Raw genomic sequence first — 16,397 nt, 5'->3', positions numbered from 1 at the left:
CAGACCTAAACAAGAATATACATTGTGAGATTTCACTGTGAGAGGTCACAATCTTATAGCTATAATCTCAACCAATTAGTTGTGTCTGTTTTGGCCTGTTCAGGCAAACCTAATTAACAACTTCAAACAGCATTTTGCAAAATGCCAGACCTAATCTTAAAATATATAAATCACATGGGAAAACTGCACTTAGCCCCTGATGTGCTCTGTTTATTTCTGCAGAGACCTTTTATGCAGCTCTACTCAGATTCATTCACGTTTACAAAACTAATAAAAAAGGTGATATTCACTGGGGTACGTCTCCCCCTCAACAAACCGTGAGCTTGCCTTGAGTAGCATTAACAAGATGTATTCTGAGCCCAGTGAATGTGCAAGAAGTGCAACCCCTCTGACCATGCCTGCAGTGCCAGGCAATGGCAATCCAGAGTCCTCTGTTTTAAAAAGAAAAACAGGAGCACTCAAAGCTTTGCACTAGTCTGGAAAAATTACCTTGGAACAAGGGAAAACAAGGGGAGATAAAAAGTGATTCATTTTCTATGCCAATATCTTGGCCATGAAGTAAAGCAAGCAAAATTTCCTGAATTTCTGCAAATAAATGTATTTATATGCAAAGCAGTCAGTAGCAAGAGTGAAGAAATTATGCCAACAGGAAGGGGAAGGGGAAGGGGAAGGGGAAGGGGAAGGGGAAGGGGAAGGGGAAGGGGAAGGGGAAGGGGAAGGGGAAGGGGAAGGGGAAGGGGAAGGGGAAGGGGAAGGGGAAGGGGAAGGGGAGGGAAGGGAAGGGAAGGGAAGGGAAGGGAAGGGAAGGGAAGGGAAGGGAAGGGAAGGGAAGGGAAGGGAAGGGAAGGGAAGGGAAGGGAAGGGAAGGGAAGGGAAGGGAAGGGAAGGGAAGGGAAGGGAAGGGAAGGGAAGGGAAGGGAAGGGAAGGGAAGGGAAGGGAAGGGAAGGGAAGGGAAGGGAGCAGAAATATGGAGAGAAAGTAGTGAAATTCATTGTGAATAATGCTGTTAGTACAACTGCATTGCAACTAATACATAACTAATAGGAAATAAAAAGGTGCTCTATGAGAGAGAAAGTGCAAATGCTCAGAATACTGAAGAGAGAGACACAAATGAACTATGAACCTATGGGACATTAAAGGCATCTGGCCTGCAGTATGCAAGAACAGTTTTAGTAGGCTGTCCATGCACCTGTCTTAGCAATATCCCAAATCCGTGCCATGGGAAACTTTCATGACCACCAATCCTACACAATCATTTGGACTCATAGGAAGGAAATGCAGACATAGGGGCCAAAAGGGCACTGCAGATTGCCTTGATGTGGCCTCCCCCTAGCCAGTAGGTTGCATTGCAGAGAAAGGGTTTTACCAAATGCAGATGGAGCCACAGGTCTGCTTCCTCTTGAGGTGCTTTGTAAACTCTTCTGACTTGTGATGCTGTGGTCACCCAACTGGAGATCTCCCTAGTGATGCTTGCAGCCTTATTTTCCATGCCACCCACTGGATGGATCCCATTTTCAACATTTACTGTGGATCTTTTCTTTATTTTCTTTGGTCTTCCATCTCTTTTGCCACCAACATGCAAACAATTTAAGAAGAATTCTTTCTGGCTGAGGGAAGCAACATTAAAAAAACAGGGAATAATAGATACAAAATGAGCTTCTGTGCTGAGAAGGGTTCCATGTTGGGCAGACATAATAAAAGCAGTAAGCAAATACAAAATCAATTAACCCATACGAAAAAAATTACCAGGGACTACATGGGAAACAAGTTGCAGAGGTACAAAGCTTAGTCTGTCCTAAGAAAGCCAGAAAGGCTGTTGACAAGTAAGTTTATCATTCTGCGTCCTGCCAACCTCCTATTACAGCATCCAGCAGCCGTCTGCCCACCCAAGTCCTACTGTCAAAGGAGCTGTATGTTCTTGGTGACAAATGTAAAGAGTTGTGGAAAAATATATCCAACCCCCAAAGCCTCACACAGAGCACCTTACAGGTTTTAACTGTTATAAAACCACCCTGAGTAATTTCCAAAATCACAGCCAGACCCTAATGACTAACTTTTCATAACAATGTTGTGGATGTTTCTGTTAACATGTTGAGTGTATAATTCTTAATTTCTTCATTTGAAGCAACTCTGTGCTAATAGACATTGTGTTCCTTTCAGGAGACAGCAGACAACAATGTGGCTGTACTCAGGGGGCATCTTTGGGAAGGAGGAGGAAATTGTGCTTTTCCAAGAGCAGTTGAGCAATTTCATGGGGAAAAAATTTCTGGAGTGAAGAACAAATCTTGACAGAGTGGTGAAACACACAAGAAGCAGAAAGGAGAGCTCTGAGAAACAGAAAAGACATCATAACCAAGGGCCCAAGTTGATGTAAATATTTCTCTCAGGATGCTGAGAGGGGATGGTGAAGACTTCCTATCAGTGCAGCAAGCCACTGAAAATTGTGGGCTGAGAAAAAGACCAGAACATAAGAACACATTACTTACTAGAGGGGAAGGTAGCATAAAAACCTTACATTTAAATTGTCCCCAAGTTTCTTTCTTTAAAAAAATGAATATTCTGGCTTATCTTCTAATGAAATCATGCTTTTGTTGGCTGAATATATGCTAAAACTTGAATGATAGAAAAGATTAGCATGATACCTGCACAAGTCAATTTGGGGATGAAGACAAGTCTCCACAGTACAGTAAAAACATTGACGTACTGGAGGAAATCCAGCAGCAGGCCACTAGACTGGTCAAGGGCTGGAGTACAGGCATATGAGGAGATGCTTAGAGAGATAATTCAATTCAACTTGGAGGAGGCTCAGAGAAGACTTGATTGTGGAAACTACCTGTCATTAGGCTACAGATAAGACAGAGTCAGATTCTCCTGCATGTGTCAAATGATAGGCAATGGACTTAAGATGTAGCATGGGAAACTCAAATTAAGTATAAAAAAAAATTATTATGAAGATAGTCAAATACTGGAGTAGGGGATATGGGTTTTCCATCTTTGAGGGTGTAAAGGGCTTGAATAGCCTGAGCTATCTGATCTAGCTGGACCTCTTTGGTGAAGCGGGATGGACTAGATGACCCCCAGAGGATCCTTCTAATGTAAAGTCTGTGATTCTGAGAGACTCAGCTTTATAGGTTCAAAGAGATGATGATTTCAGATGTTCATCACCTTAAAGCAAGATGCAAGGAAGATCCTTGTCAGAGACACAACCCGCCCAAGCTGATTAAAAAATGTCATGTCATTTTTGTGAACAGTGTTTATATTCTATGCTGTGGTTGTCATATGAGAAAAATAATACTTCTTATGTGTATATCCTGCAAGACATTGCTCTCTTGGGCCCCTGATTCTGTCTGCTATACCTCTGTGCCTTGCTCTCAGACCTTAACCCTTGCATGAACAGTAATCTCTATCCTATTGCTAACTCCTGAAGGATTAAAAATGTTTCTATAGGTAGTAGCCTGTATATTTTAGGATAATCAAGCTCCAGATACACATAATTTGTTTACTCCTCCTTTTTTTTTTTTTCCTCAAAGGAAATATGCAATTTCATCCAGTGCTTTGCCTGTCTCCTAAATTACAAACAATAGTTTAAAAAGGGTTCAGTTTTTCACCTGTATATATGCACGTGCACATGTTCACATCTATACATATACACACATACCAGAGATATGAAGTCTTGTTTATTTATTTACATCTCATGCTTTCACAGAAAACCATACCTTCTGCATGTGCAATGCAGTGACTCAGCAGTGGTCCCATCCTTTGCTGCGCTGGCCCAGCATGTCTTAAGAGACTTCCAGGATGCATTCAGAATGGGAGAGAGTGAAATTATACAGGACTAGAGTGCCTGCTCCACAGGGGCAGTCCTTACTGTCCTCCCTGTTGCATGGGTGGCTTTGCTCTGTATGCTAGGGACAGCCCTATCCCACTAGAAACACTTCTGTGCAACAAAAGTACCAAAATGTGAGCGGATATGGAGGTCACACAGCTTGCCATACCTTCTCTTAGGGCTAGCTTTTGGGTTCACTTTGCAAGAAAGAGATTAATACTGAGAAGTAAAGAAGTTAGAAGTCTGAAGTTCTTTTAGCTCTGCCACAGATTCACTTTCCAGTCCTCAGCAGGCTACTTCATATCCCACATCTCAGCTCCAGCATATATAAGAGGGGCAATTATAGCAACACCACACCAAAAGCTGTGGGACTTCATATCTACAGAGGTCTTTGCACAAAAATATAAATTCCTTTCTCTAACCCTTTAAAATAAAATATGCAGAAGCCGGTAATACTTCCCCGTTTCTCTGCTGTCCGGGGGCAAGGAGTATCCTCAGTGGCAGAATGTTCAGTCTATGATCTGTGATCTCAGTTGAGCAAAATTTACCAGTTTAATGAGACACTGCAGGTTACTGAACCATTTCATTGCTTTGGCTCCTCAGAAGTATCTCGGCATTGATTACAATCATATAGTGTAAATAATTCTGGTTTGTAAGTCCTCGTGTGTTTGAACTCTGATGCTGGCATTCCCATGCCATACCGTGTTAGACATTCAGACAACTGTGCTGATCACATATTTCCTCTTACTTTAATAGGCCTTTCAGGAATGAACAAGCATTCCCTTGTATACTACTATGGTTCCCATCACTTGATGGTCACACTTAATTAAGCACTATTTTAGTAGAGAGCTGGTTACACTTCATTTCATTAAGTGATTTCATGATCACCAGTGGTACACTGACAGCTCTGTTAGCTGAAGCTATGTGAAAAGGGGCAGCAGAGACAACAGTAACATTTTGCAGCACTTCCTCATCAGTGATTTTTCAGGCACTACCCTTGCAGAGCACAGCTACATTTCCATTAGCATTTAGATTTTTGGCTCAAGGCTATCTGATCCTTGAGGTATGATTGACCATATCGTATTACCAGTACCTTTAGCAATGCTTGTCCCTGAATCCTTAAAGTCATCATTTTTATATAAAGTAGATACAAGTAATTTCTTAATCTGTCTTCCCTCCTTTAGGTTTTTCTGTTCATAGTCAGCAAATAAATGTGATTAAAGGACAAAATCCCATTTAAAAAATGTAAGAAGGAATCAGTTGTGAAACAAATGTTGAAAGGTTCTCCAGTGTGATAAACCAGGCTGTTTTAAAACACTGGGCAATTAAATCTAAAGTATGTGAGTATCACATGACAGGAAAAACACAACCAATGTTACATGATGGACATTGCAGGATACCTGTAAAACCATACATTAAAGCTGCATGCTAGAAAAAGCTTCTCACAACAGTTTATGTTCAGTCATAGGGATATGTAATACCTAGATGATGTAGTGTTTCTAATGTGCAGGCAATTTTCCTAATTGAATTGGGAATTTTGCACAACTGTACTTCAATCCTAGATCTAAAGTTCAGTCTGCCTGTGCTTTACAATACATTTCAGTTTAAAAGGGAGAGAATTGTTAAGAAAACATCATCATAATGGAGAGTGAGATGAAATAAATAGATATGTAGTAAAAGCCAAAAATAATGCCAAATACTTGAATTTTGTTGTGAAGCCCTTTGTCACTGAAGTTTGGGTTAAAAAATTGTGAAAATTGATAAACTGTATCTTATATAAAATAGCATATTTTCTGTATCTAGCTTTTAGTTAAAAATATATTAAGAAATAGCAGAATATTTACCATACAGTAAAGCAGACAAAAAGAATCTAGTACTTGGGCACAAGTATCTTGTGCCCAAGAGTCAAATGATATGACTACATGTTACTGTGATTCCTTAGAGACCTGTTCTATATAAAGATCATTAGAATGGCATATTAATGAAAAAATTCCTACCAATTTCATCTGTTTTCATTTTCATATATTAGTGTATTATCCTGTATTAGGCTATTATCATTTGTGATGAATTTGTCACTGGAGTCCAGAATATAAAGGAGTGGCTTCTTTCAGTCCTGGGAGGAATTCTTTTATTTGTGTCTTCACAAACACATATACATTACAAAAAAAAAAACCTCAAAATTAAACCCAAAACAAACTAACCAAAGAAACCCTCATCTAGCAATGAAACTAGATACTTAATGTATGGAAAAATGCAGCATGCTATGCCCCACCCAGTTTCCAAAAGTTATGAGAACTTCCATGTAAATTGTGTGAACTTTTGCTTAGAAATTACACTTGTACTAAAATGAAAAAAAAAAAAAAAGGCAACCTTGCTATGATTTTTACAATTGGGCAGCCTAAAATATTCTTATAAATAGTTTATATTCCTGCAACATCTTTCTCACATATACTCTTCATAGTACCTGTGGCGGATTCACATCACTGTTCCAAATGTAAAGGCAGAGTAAATGATATGCCAAGCATTGACGTGACCAGTTCAAAGTTGCGTAACAAGTTACTGTTATCCTGGCTATCTCAAGCTCTCATGCTCTGCAAACAACACCCCAACTACAATTTGTACTGAGTCATTTAGCCACAGACATGGTAAGCAAAAAAAAATTACATTACTCAAGTCTTAGAAAGGTGATACTTTGTGTACTCAATAAATCAAGGAAAAGGAAATCAGCAATGGGCTTTGAACCAAAAATGCAAATTCATTGCAAGGTTACTCGGATTTTAGAATCCCAGAGTCATACAGAACAAGCTCAGCTGGAAGATACCCACAAGGATCAAGTCCAATCCCCAGTCCTGCACAGCACCATCCCCAAGGGTCATACCATGTTCCCGAGAGTAGGGGAGTAGATTTGCTTATCAAAAGAAGAGATTCTCACTACCTTAAGAGGAAATCACCAAGGGTTTCTAGATAATTCTGCTATCACACAAACTCTAATTCCTTCAAGAAGAATTTGGCATTTTCCAGGTAGGTGAGTGAGGCATGGTTCAGTAGTGACAATGACCATGCTAGTGATGAGCAAAAGATTACAAACTGTAACAGGATCTAAATAAACATCCATGTCCATATCTCTTAGATGGATGATTTGCAGAGCATTTCTTATCCTGCACATGACATATTTAAAATGATCATTTAAAGAGCCTGTCTCATGTGACTTTGAGCATTTCTGGACTGCCAGTTGTATGCATTGACTGGACTCTTCAATTTTAAAATGCCGTGCTTTCCCTGTGGTGCTACAGAAACAACATTATTAATATTAAAGACAAATTCCTAAAGGGAAAACTAGAGAACATCCAACAAATCTTTGAATTATAGGAGAGTCAGAGCTGCATAATTCAAATACCAGAAATTCACTTTCAGGAATTTTGGCAAGTTTTTATAGCCAATAAATTATTACTAGCTTTCCTTAGTATTCATTATAACATGAATAGTGGTGGATTCTTTCATACGTGTTTGGTTTTAATGTCCAAAAATGTGGGAATCCTTCTGGTATTTAACAGAACAAAATTAAACATCAAAATCATTGGAGGAAATCTAAAACATTTTTCTTTTTAACAGGCGGATACTCAGAGATTGAAGATTTAATCTTCACTGAAAGGCTTTGCCAACATAGCAGTTGCTGATGGTTATGGTCTTTTTCAAGAGACATAGACACAGCATGACAAAAGCATTCTTGACATCCATCTTTCACATTTTATATGTCTTCCATAAACATGTGAATTCCCATGTTGTCTCACAAGCATTTAAATTAGTGAATTTTGAAGTTAACAAGCAGCTGAAGGGACATAGTTCTGGGGCTACATCCTCTCATGTCAAGATATTTAAGCATGTCTTCTCTGAAAGGAATCAAGTGGAAAAACTCTGATTATGTATTCCTGAAGAAGAACATGCACTCCAAAACAAGTGACAAAGCCTAAGAAGGCATGCATGGCCCTGAATCCAGGGGCTGCTCACATCAGGGCATCAGGGCTCTGTGGTGCCAGCTGGAGCCTGAGCCTCTCCTGCAGCAGGAAAGGCATCAAGTCCTTCCCACTGATCACTCCACACACTTGGTTCTGCAGTTTCTACAGCATGCAATAAGAACATGGATTCTCTCCTTGCTCCACATTCTCAATTATACCTAAAGCATCAGGAAATACCATAGTAAAAGAACCACTTTATTTTTTGGTAAACCATAAGGTTCAATTTAAATAAATTGTGATGACTGGAATGCACTCAAATTTCACAGACTGGAAAAGCTGAGTTGAGGTCCACTTTCTAAGTCTAAGACTTTTCTGGTCTAAGATTTGCTTGAAAACAGTCAGTGACCCCAGTGTTTATTAAGTTTTAAATTTTTTTATTGCTGCTATCTCATTACACAGCCATTTATGGCATTCTATAATATTTTGTAGTACACGCTTATAAAAATCAATTCACATAGAAACACAGGCTGCAAGGAAGAGAAGGAATCACATAGGTGTGAGAAGCGGGCCTACCAGTACTAAACTCTGGTGACTGAAAACTATGAGGGCTTTAATGGTTTCTTGATAGGAACAGAGTTAAAGATCATTTTATTGTCAACCAAGCTGGTCTTTATAGAGTATGTAGTTGTTCATTAAGACTTTATTTTTCCCATCATCCTACAGTATTATTCCTGTGACCTGGCCAGTTCTGCCAGAGAAGGTGTATTGTGCTTCTCAATGTTATGCTTCCCCAGAAAGAGGAAGAGTGAAACAAAGACATGATAAAACAACATAAATAAATGCACAGCATAGAGGGGCACATCTCTTCTCCTTCTCTCATTTAAAGAACAGACCAGGCATTCAAAGACATGAAGAAGAAAACAAACCAAAAGTAAAGAGGTTTCCTCTTTCTTTACCGCATGTAGTTTTGCTGTGGAAATCACTGCTGCAGGAAATCATTGCACCTAGGAAATCAAAATGGCTATTTGCATGGGTATCAGAAACAGAGCTTTCATGAGTGATGATAACAAGTTGTTGAAAGGGGGAGTAAATTTTGTTGCTTGAGGATTCACATCAATATGAAATGTAATTGAATTCCATAGGTTGCCCATAATAAAAAAGATGTGTGCCCCACAGGTGCAAGCACTGGGCTGGGCCTCAGTTTGAACTGGCTTCTACTTCCATGTATGACCTCCTCTTGAACTTTGGAAAGCCGTGTGTCCTCTCTCCACCTCATTTCCCCCATCTATTAAAAGAAAACTCTCAGACGAAACTAGATAGTGCATATTAGGAGCATTGCATGTTTTGTAAATTTTCTCTCTTTCTCAAAGCAAGGTATTTAGATCAGATGGATCTCAAATGAAGTCTCATCATCTTTACGCATGAATTAACAGGAGCAGATTTTATATCTTTTTAAAGAAAACCCAACTGAATTAGGCCTCTGACCTGGATTTCTCAGTGTCGCCCATCTCAGTTTCAATGACTGGAAATTCACTGAGGCAGAAACTGCATTTATTTTGTTTATAATATATTTTTTTTAGGCCTTACTCTGTATACTAAACTTATTATTGCTTTTGGACCCAGTATTTTAGTACAGTATTTAGGAAATAAATGTGGCAATGTCATAGGAGGCATTAAAAAAAAAGGAAAGGGAAAAGAAATATAGTTTTATTTATAAGTTGATGTATAGGCACTGTACGGTAATGGAGTTTAAATCTCAAAAGCGTTGCTTTATATTTGCTTTATAGGACTATAAGAGCCAAATAATGACATTTAAATGATCTATTCCATTAACATTGTATCATTTTGTCAATCTGGAATGTATTTTAATCAAAAGCCCCCTTGAAATGGTCTCCTTTGTTGTATTTTCTTTTTGGCTCATTTTATCAACATCTGTTATGTTTATACAATATGAATTAAAACTTCGGAATGCTGTTTGTACTCAGCTACTTTTGTTGAGAATGCAACGTCCCAGGATTGGCAGTGTTTATGTAAATCAGTGCGGCTGACACAGCCATCATAAACAAATGAGAAAATATAACAAACATATTGTTCATGGAGGAAATGTTTGTTTTTAGAGTTGGCTTCAGCCTTACCAGATTGATGAAGAGTTGCTGATACCAGGGATCTGTAATGTAGTGATTCAGCAGCATGGTTGGGTGCAACAGACTGGGCAGCTTCTCCACTGTTATCTGGAAAAGGCAAGAATGCATTTCTCTTTCCTTCTGTGCAGCACATTAGAGGTTCAAAAAACTCCTAGTCTGACTCCTAACAAAAGACTTCTAGCAGAGCTACACTAGCAGAACTTGTCCAAACTTTATAAATTCTTTTGCCAGTAAGACTTAAATTAGCAGTTGAAATTAGAGCACTCTTCAGTTACAAATTTTTGTTTTCCTTTACTGTAACTGTATCTCTGTTTAGACAATGTCAATTGCATTGGCTTAGGTGTGAGGTTTCTCATGCTGCTAAAATTCACGCACTAAGTGGTAATTACGTGCTAGCATAGTGCAGAAATGTGCAGCAAAACTGGTATCAGCCATCAGCTGAGCTTCAGCCATTTTCCATAGGAATATCTATTTGTGTACCGGCACCTCATCATACATAACTGCCCTGCTCCTTAACATTATGTTGCCAGCCACATTCCCATGTGCAGACCAAGTTTCAGTAACACATGATGGCTTTCCAGCTGGGCCTGTATAAATACCTAAAACTACAATACTAGTCTTGCCTTAGAAACTCACGATTTTCTTCCACTACACTTAACGTTTACTATTCCCAAAAATCCTTTGGTCATCTGTCAAGGGGAAGAATGCTACATGCTTTTCAAGTTTGAAAGTTTTTATAAACACTCATCATTCAGAGAGGTGCTATCCCATAGCAAATTAAATATTATAACAATTCTGCTATCCATGGAGAAGTTGAGAAAGAGAAGACTGCTATGGCCTGTCGGAGCAAAGGAATTCTTTACCAGCAGTCTTGCACAATTTTCAGACTCTGAGTGGCATTATAGTTTATGAGATATGTCCCTGTAAGGTCTCTAGTCATCCTTAAATTTAAGTTGAACCTGATCACTTCTTTATCTCAACAACATATGTTACATAATCTCTTCCTCATCCTAAATTACCCAAATATGCTTTTTAAACAGGGAAAGAACTGAAAGAAAAGAGGTTACTTTCTCATAGCAGAGAGGATGAGATGGGGACAAAGACTCATAATTTGTCTCCAGTTCAGAGAGGTGCTTTTTCTCCAGCAGTATGCACAGCCTTAACTCGAAGTTAGAGCAGATGACTACATTCATTATAATGGGCAAATTTTAAACAGCAAGTACACAATGCTTTAGCATCAGAGATATGATGACACCACAAGTCCTATATGTAGGCTTGGGTTCTTGAGATAAGAAGGACATCAAACTATTAGGGTGTGTCCAGGGGAAGGCAACCAGTATAGTAAAAGGCCTCAAGGACAAGGGCAGTGGCTGAGGCTGCTTGTTTTGTTCAGCTTGGAGAAAAGGCTGAAGGGTGGACCCATCATAGTCTACAACTTCCCCAAGGACAGCAGTGGAGTGGGAGGTGCTAATCTGCTCTCTGGTGACCAGCAGTGGGATGCAAGGAAATGGAATGGAGCTGCATCAGGAGTGTTACTTATGGGTCCCTTCCAACTGGAGTTATTCTTTGATTCTAAAGTATTACTGGGCTGACCATGCATTTGGCTTTTCTAAACATCCATTAGCAATAGCAGCATCACACAGATATTTGCTCATTTAGGTTTGGCATATTAGTTTAAAAGACATCACCTATCCTACATGTTCTTGACCTCTCCTTGACCTTGTCCTTAGCAGAACCAGCTCATGAACTGTGTAGTTTGCACCCAACAAGACAATACCTGTAATAAGCAAATACAATTATCTAGATGAAAGTAGGTAGACTGTTGTTGCTTCCCTCATCCTTCTTAAGTAACATCTACATTAAAACAAGATCTGCCAAAATATTATGTCCTGTTTTAAATCATCAGTGAAAGCTTCGCTCACAGTACTGCACTCTAGAGTTCATTAAGACATCCAATATTATTGCTGACTTAGTAATGTTTAAATGAGTATTTTTATAAATTAATTTATAATTTCAAACCTTTCTTCAGAGTTCTACCTTTCTGCATTACACAGATAAGGCCTTCACAAGCAAGATGCATAAAGTTGTAGTTTTTATCTTAGTATTTGTTTCCTACACTCACACATAAACACACACTCCATTCATACTATCCGCTTCTCAGCTTTTAACTTACATTTTGATAACAGATACCTTTGGGGCCACCACAAATCTTTTCGGTTTGTAGCATACTTAACATCATGCTAGCCCTATTCTGTGATTACAGCTAGGAGCCAGGAGTTAATACAGTAGTACAAAGTTGTGCAACACACTGCTAAATTATGTGCTTGATGAACTCAGAGGAGAGCAGACACCTAATCTTCATTAGGGCATCAGAAAAAATATAAACAACATACCAAGTGGCTTTTGTGACTGGAACACCAAGTATAAGCTGGAATTTTTTAACTGAGTATTTCTGTGTCCAAAAATACTGGTTTATTCAAACCAAAACATGTTATAGGGATTTACTAGTTTTAACATAAATGTATCCTAGGAAAGATTAGTTTGCTTCAAGGTGTTATTAGCAGTCCACAGCAGAGGGCTTACACTGGGGTCTTTTGCCATTTTAATGATTCCATGACTTTATGATTCTAAGCAAACATGCCTGCCTGATCCAAAAGATCCTAGGGACTGGATATGGAAGAACTAGGTTCAAGTCCTTTATTATGAAATGCCATTTAAAGGAAGATATGCCGTGAGAATCTACCTCTGCATTTTTGTACAGACCTGGAACACACATTTGAAGAAAACTATCACTTCCACCTCCCGCAAGTTAACATTAGAGAGAAGACCTCTTTCTCCTGCAATGGTCAATTGTTTCACTATGTAGTCTTGAAATCTGCATTTTTTTCAATGGTTTTTGTCTCTCATCTAAGATTATCAAAGGGATTTTTACACATAAGTGTGCCTGTGTGAGTATAACTTCTGGAAAAGCATCCGTTCTGAAGGAAATTAGTGGCACAGCCAGAAATACTAGGAGCCTGTCACCTGCTCCCACCTTTAAAGCACTTCCCATTCACAGAACAAGAAGGAATTGGGTATTCGTAACTATTGAAACTTTATTTGTCTCAATTTAATATCTGACTGGCTTTGGTTTTAATAAAATCTCTTTCAGATTACTAAGGTAAGTGCAACACTGCAGCAGAGCTAATGGCTGAGCAAACACTTTGTCCTGAGCTCCCATCTCCTTTCCAGGAAAAGTCACTGATCTTCCCTAGGCCTCCTACCACATGCATGCCATCATCTGGACATGTAGCATAGGCAATTAATGGGCTTGGTTTTGAGGACAATGATGAGAAGACACTAATAAGGCATGCTACAACAGGCAAGACATATTCCATTCAGACTACATTTGGAGGAGGAAATGGAGAAAAACACAATATATCAGAGTATATTCAGTGTAGCAGAGGGTATAGAGAAGAAACTAAACCAGTCATTTCCTATGAATTACCTTTTGTGCATTACACACTTCATTCTGCAAAACTCTCCAAAGGTTCACATTCTACAGTCTTTCACAAAAAAGGTCTATAATCATTCTAAGAGACAAAAATATACAGATCTAAATTCTGCTCCGAGATCATAATGCACAGCTCCAAGAAGTCTACTTCAAGAAAGATCACTGGGCTGGGAATACTCCCAATACTTTAATCCTAACATATATAGACAGCAAGTGTGAAAGTTATGATCTGCCCTGATCCTCAGCCAGACTCTGTTTGCTCAGGTCCAAAACAGTGTTCAGGTCTGTAGTCCAGACTTCACCATTTTCCACTTGAACATGATGCTGGAATTAAGAAAACAGTAACATTCACCATGAGTTGAAAGAGCAGAAACATTTGCTCATCACCAGTGGTTTGTTGGCTGGTTTTGGCAGCTTGCAATTTGCTCAGCACCACTCTTAACTAAACCCAGCAGGGAGTCACTTAACAAAACTTTGAAAAGTGTGAGAGAAATTTGGATAGTCAAGAAAAAAGCACACACAAACACAATGAAGGAAATAGTTGGAACATTTCTGATAAGAATCCAAGCCTATTAAAAACTGCCATATTCTGGAGAAAAATGAGCATACATTATTTCACTTGGACTTCCAGAAGTCAGGCTTCAGAGGTATAACAACATCATTCTTTGATGTTACATACAACATCCTTCCTATCACATCATCAAGCCTTAGAAAGCAGACCAAACATGTTTCTTGCACTATTTTGTGAGGTTTAACAGGAAGTGCTAAGATTCAGACTTGGACTCTGCAATTGTTCATTTGCTCTTTATTTATTTAAGAAGGAAAAAACCTCTTAAGTAGGGAATCTCATTTCAAAGATACCCTGGCAAGGCATTGCAGTAGTTTCATATGTTCTATCTGTTATAAAGCATGTATCATGAAGATACACCTAATTAAGATAACGCGTTATTATTCCAATATCCACATGTCAGTTTTGGCATGGAAGTCAGGAATGAAAAGTATCTGACAGCTGATTGTGTCACTCTTCTTGTCAAAATGGCCAATTATCTGAGGAAACTACAAATTCTAAATATGGGGTGAATGACATAAAAGGAACTACAGCTCCAAAGTAGCTGCAAATGAACAGAAGGAATATTAAAAGGTGATGCAACTGGCAAAAGCATTCAGGGCTGGACTCTCCTAAATGGAATGGATAAAATAGCTGCACAAAGGGACAAGTGGAGGATGGAGGATTAAAGAACATGAAGCATCATGCTTTCATTTACTTTAGAAAGTTTTAAGCTTATTTCTCCTGCATTAATCCACCAAAAGTACCTGGGTTTTGGGGTGTTTTTTAACCTGATTTTATCTGTTGTTTTGGCTGGTATCCAATGCAGTCATTTGCCTGACTTGAAATAGTGTTGTGCTTTTTTAAACTTGTAAAAAGAATATTCTGCATATGGTGAGCTAGACAGTAGATAAGGACTAGGTCATCATGTATCAGGAACTGTTTTAAATCAACCAAGTCTCCATCTTACACAGTAAAATCTCAGGGTTACAGGGTTGTTTCAGGTTAGGCAGGCTAAATCATTATTGTTTACTTAATATTTTGTTCTTCAAATGAAGAGGGAGCAGGAGCGTTGCATGAATTTTTGGCATCCTACCTAAAAGATTATAAAAAGGTCACTATAAAGTACTAGGCTGAGGTTTTCCAGAGCAAAGATCAAATTCTGTCTATGCTACAGCTTTTCAAAGGACACTGAGCAAATATTTAACCTCTGTACCTCAGTTTTCAAATCTATAGTACAGGGATTTCTTCTACATCAAGGCTATGATTTGAAGTTAATACTCATTACTTAAGTTGCCAGTTGTCAGGTTTTATAGGCAACATCATCAGGGTGAATGAGCAGACAGCAAGCCCACAGCCTCAACGTGAAAATGCAAAGGCAGCTGTTAATAAATTGTAAATGCAAACTTTATATTTCAGACCTGCAGAAAGGCTAGATTTTAGAAATGTATGAAGGCTTAAAATCAGATTTGTATTTCTCTACAAGCTGGCTTGCTGCTAGGCAGACTTTGAATTTCAGAGGAGCCTACCACACATTTAAACGGCAGGACAAGCATGTGATCAATCTTTCCATTCACACATCAGTTTTCCCCATGCCTATATTTGATTTTGACATTTAACAACACTCTGCACTTGCCTAAAAGCCACCCACATGCTGCAGTGTGGCTGCATACGTTTTTAATTTGGCTTTTTGGGTTAGCACACAGTCTTTGCAACACTCCAGTTTTCCCTGCAAAGGGCTCCATCACAAAGTCCTACAACACCTGCACAATTATTTGCAAGGCCAAACAGGCCTACCTATTTTAAAAGTATCATATAATGTTGCTCTTTGGAAGAAACTTTTCACACTTTGCATATGAAATAAAACCACTGCCACAGACTCTATAAACCTTCCCCCATCTGTGTTATTCATGAGCTACAGTGCCCCAGGACCCTGACAATGCATGGGAGGATTGTAACATCCTTTTGTTGAAAGTACTGAAGTCCATTTATTTAAATAGGCAAGATTACTGTATAGTGTATCATTGAAATTAACTAGAGCAGCTCTTCAAAAGCAGGAGGCTGGACAGTAAAAACAATCAGTGTGCTGACAGACTCTACCCTCTAACATGAAAACCAAGTAATCACAAAGGCACTTTGATATTGCCATCAGATATTGCTGTCAGCTCTCTCTGCACACCTAAAAATATTTCTCAAGTCTTTACTGTGCTTCCCTTCCCCTTTTTTCTTTTTTGCTGTCTGAGTTCATATGAAGCCTTCAAAACACTGCCAAAGGTGTTTCTAGCTTTGATCAGGCCTGGTAGAATCACCATTGCCCAGAACGTACAGCAAAGGCACAGTGGAAAGGAAGGGGGGAAGTTGACCATGATCCTCTGATAAGAAACAAAACCCCATTTTTATCTGCATTTATTGCATGAACTTAGCAGACTT

General features: G+C 38.8%; 1 pseudogene across 1 annotated transcript in view; it reads right to left on the bottom strand.

The window, feature by feature from the left end:
* Nucleotides 1-16,397, bottom strand: part of LOC144246500 (chloride channel protein B-like) — a 102,226-nt pseudogene that overhangs the window by 21,508 nt on the left and 64,321 nt on the right. Inside the window, exons 11-14 of the transcript XR_014950188.1 lie at nucleotides 10,995-11,085; nucleotides 9,773-10,014; nucleotides 8,298-8,310; nucleotides 1,368-7,945 (exon numbers count right to left, since the gene is read on the bottom strand). The product of XR_014950188.1 is annotated as a chloride channel protein B-like (transcript). The remainder of the gene's footprint in view (nucleotides 1-1,367; nucleotides 7,946-8,297; nucleotides 8,311-9,772; nucleotides 10,015-10,994; nucleotides 11,086-16,397) is intronic.

The sequence above is a fragment of the Lonchura striata genome, chromosome 2, assembly GCF_050655825.1.
Source record: "Lonchura striata isolate lonStrDom1 chromosome 2, ASM5065582v1, whole genome shotgun sequence".
NCBI lineage: Eukaryota > Metazoa > Chordata > Aves > Passeriformes > Estrildidae > Lonchura > Lonchura striata.
This window is presented reverse-complemented; position numbering and strand designations above follow the sequence as displayed.